Source organism: Electrona antarctica (genome assembly GCF_951216825.1).
Source record: "Electrona antarctica genome assembly, contig: scaffold_25, whole genome shotgun sequence".
Lineage (NCBI taxonomy): Eukaryota > Metazoa > Chordata > Actinopteri > Myctophiformes > Myctophidae > Electrona > Electrona antarctica.
In genome coordinates this window covers 9,892,118-9,900,257 of record NW_027637034.1, presented here as the reverse complement: position 1 = coordinate 9,900,257, position 8,140 = coordinate 9,892,118, and the positions used below count along the sequence as shown (strand labels likewise).

At 36.9% G+C, this 8,140-nt stretch overlaps 1 long non-coding RNA gene across 1 annotated transcript; it reads left to right on the top strand.

Annotated features, from left to right (window-relative positions):
- The first annotated feature begins 316 nt into the window (after positions 1–316).
- On the top strand, positions 317–4,081 carry LOC306919488. Its single transcript, XR_013789554.1, has 3 exons — positions 317–389; positions 1,752–1,849; positions 2,267–4,081. It is a non-coding gene; the product is annotated as an uncharacterized lncRNA (long non-coding RNA).
- Positions 4,082–8,140: the final 4,059 nt, after the last annotated feature.

Below are 8,140 nucleotides of genomic sequence, written 5' to 3'. Positions count from 1 at the left end.
CATATCATTGGTTCATATCACTAATGTTCACGATAAAATGCCACAATTCTTCTCTACTCATTTTCCACATAATCTTCCTGATCTCTGTCTCAGCAAAACATGAAGGCAAAATTATTTAAAAGAGGAGAGGATACATAAAAGGGAAACAGGGAACCGTCAAGCTGATTTGGTGAAAGGTTGTTTCTTACATATGTAGCCAGTTGGTAGGCCTACTATTGATCCTCAGAGGCCACCATAGGGGCAGCTTATTGTTCACTTCCTCATCAGGAATCAGGTGCATGACTATTTAAATGCCCTGTCACCTTCCAAACAAGAGTTTGCTGAATGCTGGCCTGGCCATAGGTCTTGAGGCCTGGGTCTGCCACTGTTGTATTTATTTTAGTGCCAAGGTGAGTAACATGTCTCATTAATGTAGTTTTAAGAATGTTTATTATGTAATCTAAACTATATGTTACCATTCAGAATGATGTTAATTCATGTGCCCTGGGCCCGAACTCTTTCATGGGCAGGAGAGGAATGTGTGAGCACAGATAATTAAGGTATACAAACAAAACATGAACTTGATGAGATGCGTTGTATTGTGTACAGTGTACTAAATGGTTGGTTTATATCCCTCCTTTAGATATAGCCACTGCTACAATTTACAATTTACAATTTAGGCATTTAGCAGACGCTCTTAATCCAGAGCGACTTACATTAAGCAAGAACAAAAAGCATGGGAATACATCACATATGTAAAATGCATTTATCGCGAAACATGCGTAAGCTAAGAACGTGACTAGAACATATCTATATAATGACACTATACATATAAACTATAACTAGAACATATCTATATAATGACACTATACATATAAACTATACATATATGCTATACTATGCTGTACATATATACTATGAAGTGCTATGACTACATACAATGCACTTATTGTGCTGCTGCTTTGTTTATCTTGATTTTATCATTATTGTTTCATTTGAGTTATTGAGCTATTTCCTGTTTATTGATCTCCCCCACACATGTGTTAACTGAGTCCAATAGAGCTGAATGGTGCAGCTGACTGCTAAAGGGGGTTCACTATAGGTTTCCTTAAAACACACCAGACAATTAACACCAGAGAGAAACAACAACCCTACCCTATTTCAACACTTCTCTCAAATGGCAAACCTTAAGATGTCACTCTTATTTATTTTAAGCTCTGTTTCCCACAGACTTTGAGTTTTTCCTCTTCCTTTCTCTTCTGCACCATAATTGTTCTTTTTGTTCTTTTGTTTTTGTTCATCATTATGGTTTCATATTTGTGTTTCATTGCTGATATTTCATAAACAAATAATTAGTATAATAATCATGTTTCTATGTAGGCCTATATGCTTTGAACCTAACAGTGTATTTTGAATGTATGCCAAATCATGCTTCGACTTTACTCATGTGCAGATGGACTTATTATGATGTACTTATGTCCATACATCAATGTATCATTTTGTTTTGGATTTAGATTAATTAAATATGAAGCTTACAAAGCAATCTCACAGTTAGCAGTTCATTTCTAGAATGTTGCATAGAGCATGACCTGGGGGAGGAGAGAGGGGTGGATCACATGCAGCAATTTGTTACGTTGTGGAGAGATGGTTCTATTGTTCTCCTATTTGGCCAATCAATCCTAAGCATTTGGTTCCAATGCAGGCTCTCTAGTATAAGAAGAGCTTGTACTTGTCAGTTATCCACATCTCCTCAAGGATAGCAATCATTTCAGATCAGATCTAACTGTGGACTCCAGACTTCAGGTGAAGATGAACTCTCTCAAACTCACAAGGAACAATTCTGCTCAACAGGATGATCACCAAGACCTATGTAAGTTAGTTACCGTGTATATATGGATATACAGCATTTTGTAAGGATGCTTTCTTTTAACTAGTCATGTTTATTTGTTTTGTTTTAATGTTAGCATTGACTTAAAATAAAACCTGTTTCAATTAATCAACATGTGTTTCATCACCATCCTATGAATCTAGAATGAGCATGCTGATGCACATGCAATGTGTTTATAACAGTTCTAACAGCCTTCTTAAAACTAGAACACTAACCCTAGAACACTTTAAACAAAGTGAGACAATAATCATCTGTTGTATACATACCATTTGTGCCATGATGTAGTGCCAAGAGGGATTTGGAGGGAAAACTATGTTAATTGTGCACACTAACCTCTAATTAATGTGTGCAATGTTATGTCCATGTGCCTCTAAACAATGTTTTTATTTTCCAATTCAGTGTTGCATCATCAGTCAAGCTCCCCTGTTCTACCAGAGGAGAAAGAACAAAGAAGCTTAACTAAACAAAAATGCCACTGCTGTGATCAGTGTGGAAAACGCTTCCCTACAATGTCCAAGCTAAAAATGCACCAGAGAATTCACACTGGAGAGAAACCCTATGGTTGTGATCAGTGTGGACAATAATTCTCTCAAATGAACAACCTTAAAACACACCAGAAAGTTCACACTGGAGAGAAAGCCTATGGTTGTGATGAGTGTGGACAGCACTTCTCTCAAATGTCAAGCCTTAAAAATCACCAGAAAATTCACACTGGAGAGAAACCCTATGGATGTGACCAGTGTGGACAACACTTCTCTCAAATGGCATACCTTAAAAGCCACCAGAGAATTCACACTGGAGAGAAACCATATGGATGTGATCAGTGTGGACAACACTTCTCTCAAATGAACAACCTTAAAATCCACCAGAGAATTCACACTGGAGAGAAAGCCTATGGTTGTGATGAGTGTGGACAGCACTTCTCTCAAATGTCAAGCCTTAAAAAACACCAGAGAATTCACACTGGAGAGAAACCATATGGATGTGATCAGTGTGGACAACACTTCTCTCAAATGAACAACCTTAAAATCCACCAGAGAATTCACACTGGAGAGAAACCCTACGGATGTGATGCGTGTGGACAGCACTTCTCTCAAATAAACAACCTTAAAACACACCAGAAAGTTCACACTGGAGAGAAAGCATATGGTTGTGATCAGTGTGGACAACACTTCTCTCGAATTGACAGCCTTAAAAGCCATCAGCGAATACACACTGGAGAGAAAGCCTATGGATGTGATCTGTGTGGACAACACTTCTCTAGAATGGCCAACCTTAAACGCCACCAGATAATTCACACTGGAGAGAAACCCTAATCATTCTGATGTGTGTGGAAAAGCATTTTGAAATTCAAATAATGTTTTAATTTCCAGGTTGTAAACACTGAATTTAATCTGTTCCCTTCTGGTCAGTGTGGAAAGAGTTATATTAGTTCATGTCATGAACGCACATATGAAATATAAATCTGTTTAGTGTTTTATATAGCTTCATTGGAGCGGGTGAGAAACATCAGCAAATCTACTAACCAAGTGTAGCATGATGAGCATTATGGTATATTTTAAGCAATTGTTTATTTAGAATGGTAATATAATAACAAGTTGATTTGTTGATTAATTGCAAGTAAACTTAACATACTGTTTTTGTACTATTTCTCATTCACTGAGTCAATTATTTTCAGAGAAAGTATAGGAAAGAACAGGATGATGTTGTCTTGTAGCCTGTTAGACCAAATGTACTGTGTTCTGCCATTGTGCCGATTGCCCACTACATATATTTCTATCTAGACTCTGTATTACTGCTTCATTATGTCTGACCTTACCATGTTTATTATTGTCATCCTTCTGTTATGCTGCATTGTCTTTGCGGAGCATAACCACTTACATTTAGCTGCAGGCAGAAATATGTGTGTCTCAATATTCATTTTATTCTCAATCTTATTTGTTTCTCTGTAATTTGACCTGTAGATTTGCTGTAGGTTACATTTAGATTATATTTTATTATTTGTCCAAAATTGTTTTTGTTGTTACTTTTCTTAGTAGGCTATATCATTAAAAATGACACTATAGTGACACGTTTGTTTATTCCATTGTCTTCCATTGTCAAATCAGTGTTGCATCATCAGTCTGGCATCCCTGTTCTAGAAAAAACATCACGGCTGTGATCAGTGTGGTACACGCTTCTCTACAATGTCCAGACTTAAAATACACCAGATAATTCACAATGGAGAGAAACCCTATGGATGTGATCAGTGTGGACAACACTTCTCTGTTAGGTCTGACCTCAAAATCCACCAGATAATTCACACTGGAGAGAAAGCCTATGGATGTGATCAGTCTGGACAACAATTCGCTCCAAAGGACACTGCAACACTAGCTTTTAAAGGGCCTAGGGTCTAGTATAACTAACGCAAAACATGAAGTCAAAAAACGTATTTAAAGGAAACGTATTTAGAGGAAACAATCAATAAAAATTAAACTGAACAGTGAATACAAGGTCTTACTACTGTTATGTTGATGGGGATCAAGACAGCATGGATCAGAATTGTATCATGCTAGAGTATGTACATTAAACACTGTTAAACTGGCCTTTAAAGTTGTCTTGTATCTTGTATTTTCTAATTGAGTCAGTGTCATGCATATGCTCATGTTGTTTGATTGACTCATTTATTAGTCAAACATCACATGATACAGTAGGCCTAGGACGTTTAAGCTAAATGGATAAGTACCAATATAGGCTATTCAAAATGTGGGAATTTAAACATGTACCTTTTTGTAATAATATGATGAAAAGCAGAGTCTCCAGTACGAGTCCCAATGGAGAGGGTCTGGTAGAAGTTAAGCAAAAAACTCCTTTACGGTTTTAAAAGATTATTATAAAGCAGCAGCAGAGAGAGAGAGAGAGAGAGAATGAGGAGGAGGAAAGGTGTCTAGTTATAGTGAGTGGAGGGGGCCCAAGGGGGGTCATCAGCCTCTTTTGTTTGAGTGTGCTGGGTCGTTACTACAACAAGAACAACAGATCAAATGTAGGAATTAGTTAATAATATATAACTATATAATAGTTAATATATAGGCCTACAGATGCCACTTTAAAAAATAGTTGAACAAAAAAATATATAGAACTACAACGCTTCTTCAATACTTGAATAAAAAAAGTTGAACAAAAATATATATAGCCTACAAAAAAGTCTAACTTCTAAGGTTTTAAATGCCTGTAATCTATAGGACTTTTAAATTAAGTATTGGTATGGACTTGTATTGAGGTTGGAGCATTTGCATTCTGTAGGCTACATTCCAGGCCATAATTGATTTCATTGACTTAATTCTTGGGATGATGGGCCATTCTGTATAGGCCCTACAGAATGGCTCATCATCCCATGAATTAAGTCAATGAATAGCCGAAATAAAGGTGTCTGGCACACCCTAGCCCGGAATGTGAATGTGATTCAAAGTGGTAGAGTTACCATACCACTTTGAGTTACTCCCTTGTCTTGGAGTGGTGAAAACCCTCCTCACAGCTCTCCTCCACTTAAACTGCAGTCAGGCTCCATTTCAATGTGAAAGGCTCATAACCAAAGACACCAAATGATGATGGGTCATCATCAGACAGTTTGTGCTTTTCTTTGCCAAAAAAACAAGTTCTTCACTGTGCATTGTGTGCAATATCATTGTCATTTAAAATCATTACAAAAATGTTTAGCCCTATGTGAATGAAATAATGTTTTTGATTATTCATGGACATTAAACTTCTTAATTCTTTCATCTTCACATAACAAATTCACAATTTTACAATCTATAGCAATGTAGTCATTTTAGTAGGCTAGTAACCTAACTGCATGGACATACATTGTCATGATTTGTATAGACAATTGTATCTCAAATATTTGTGTCAAGACAATTGATTTGATTTAACTGTGGACCCTTATTTTTTTTCAAGATTATTCCATAATTTTCACAAATGCTCTGTGCAACTGTTAAAGACAGTTGCTTTAAGCTGATAACACATCACATCACAATGCGTTCTGAAATTGTAGTTATTTTTCACACAACAGCTCTAAGGTTTATATATTAACACCACTAATAAAACAAGTACAATGTTAAAACGAAGAGTGGTATTCCCCTTTAAGGACTTAGTTAACATAACCCAATGTTACAGGTCCCAGGTAGCTAGGACAAGCATGCAGATAATATTGTCCTGATAAACAGGAGAAAGAAGCACACAGAACGTTTTAGTTGTTTTCAGACTGGTTGCTCTCATAAGAATTTATTTTCACATATCACAAATCCACAAATTCCCATTTATTTTGTTTCATGGTATTATTATTTCAATGTATTTTACTTTATCTTCAACTCTGTTTTCATCAAAATACACAATAAACCATTTTGTATCACTGGAAATATTATCATTATTCATGATATCATTATTATTATTATTACTGTTACGATACTGCATGTTCTTCCCATATTCTTTGCATAATCTTTTACATAGCAAACCTGTTACACTTCATCACTAAAACATACAATAAAGTACCATAATAGACCTTCATTCATTGTCTTGGGTTTCTCAGGAATATTCACCTTTAACTCAGTGCACTTTAATAATGCTCATAAGTAATTATACTCTTCTTACTTTTCCTTAGTTATTGCAATAACACCTTTGAGGTACTGTACCTACTGTAAATATTTAATTATTAATCCTGAGAGCTGAACTTATTTATAACCATGTCCAAATTCAATGAAATAGCTGGTCACACTTGGTCACACGGGAGCTCTATTTGGGAGTGTAAACTAGGATTAGTTCCCTTGTAAAACATTGCACATGGACGTAGCCATTTTGTATTGATTGTCACAGCCAAACTAGTGTGTTCTGCCCTGGATTCAGTAACAAACAATAATCACATCTTGCAAACACTTCAGAGTTAGGCTCCACCATCAGAACGTGTACTTAATGTTATTATAATCACATAAATATCATTCAGTGAGTTGATGCACCACAACTAACCTGATAAACAGGAGAAAACACACATAACGTTTTAGTTGTTTTCAGACTGGTTGCTCTCATAAGAATGATGGTGAATTTCCTGTCTGCAGGTAATACACCCAACCCATGAGGAAGAGACGGTAAAACGCTCCTATACTGCCCCCTAATGTCCAAGGTGAACTCAATACTCTCACACATTGACAAGTGACAGCTCCCAAAACGATTTCAAATCACAAAATAAAATAAATAAAACAACAATAATGTGACTACATTCTAGGTGGGTCACACCAACACTATGATTTTGAATTGTACATTACAAATCGATACTGCATGTGACCATATAACTCCTTCAACACAACCGAGATAGCCACTTAGGCCTACCTCGTTACTGCACCATATAACTCCTTCAATACAACCGAGATACACGCTTACCTTGAAAGATGAGGCGTTTCTCCCCCAATCCCATCCGGGTGAGGTGGTCTTTCTCCAGCCTTGTTGGGACTGCAGTCAAATGTCTCTGTGCGAGACAGCAGAAGGTGTGTGTGTGTATGTAAACATCACACCGGGAGGTGCACCGAGAGATGCACTTGAAGTTGTGTGCCTGCGTGATGCTGAAGTAGATCGTGCAGGGTAGGCCTGCATTCCTCTAACATGTGCTGGACAAGGTGGGGAAACATGTATTGCCACATCACAGGTTAAAATGACATAATCAGGAAACCTTTGACAGAGAAATTATGCATAATCTTGTTTTTACTTACCATCCACTGTGTGCAACATCGCCTCTGGTGTTGGAGCAGGAGTTATTTTCTAGAATGTTGCATAGAGCATGACCTGGGGGAGGAGAGAGCACCCCTCTCTCCTTTGCGCACATGCAGCAGTTTGTTAGGTTGGTGGAGAGATGGTTCTATTGTTCTCCTATTTGGCCAATCAATCCCAAGCATTTGGTTCACAATGCAGGCTCTCTAGTATAAGAAGAGTTTGTAGTTGTCAGTTCTACACAACTCCTCCAGGATAGCAATCATTTCAGATCAGATCTGACTGTGGACTCCAGACTTCAGGTGAAGATGAACTATCTCAAACCCACAAGGAACAATTCTGCTCAACAGGATGATCACCAAGACCTATGTAAGTTACTTACCGTGTATATATGGATATACAGCATTTTGTAAGGATGTTTTTATATAGTCATGTGTATTTGTTTTGTTTTAATGTTAACATTGACTTAAAGTAAAACCTGTTATTATATTATTCTTTAAATGTACTTAATTAATCAACATCTGTTTCATCACCATCCCA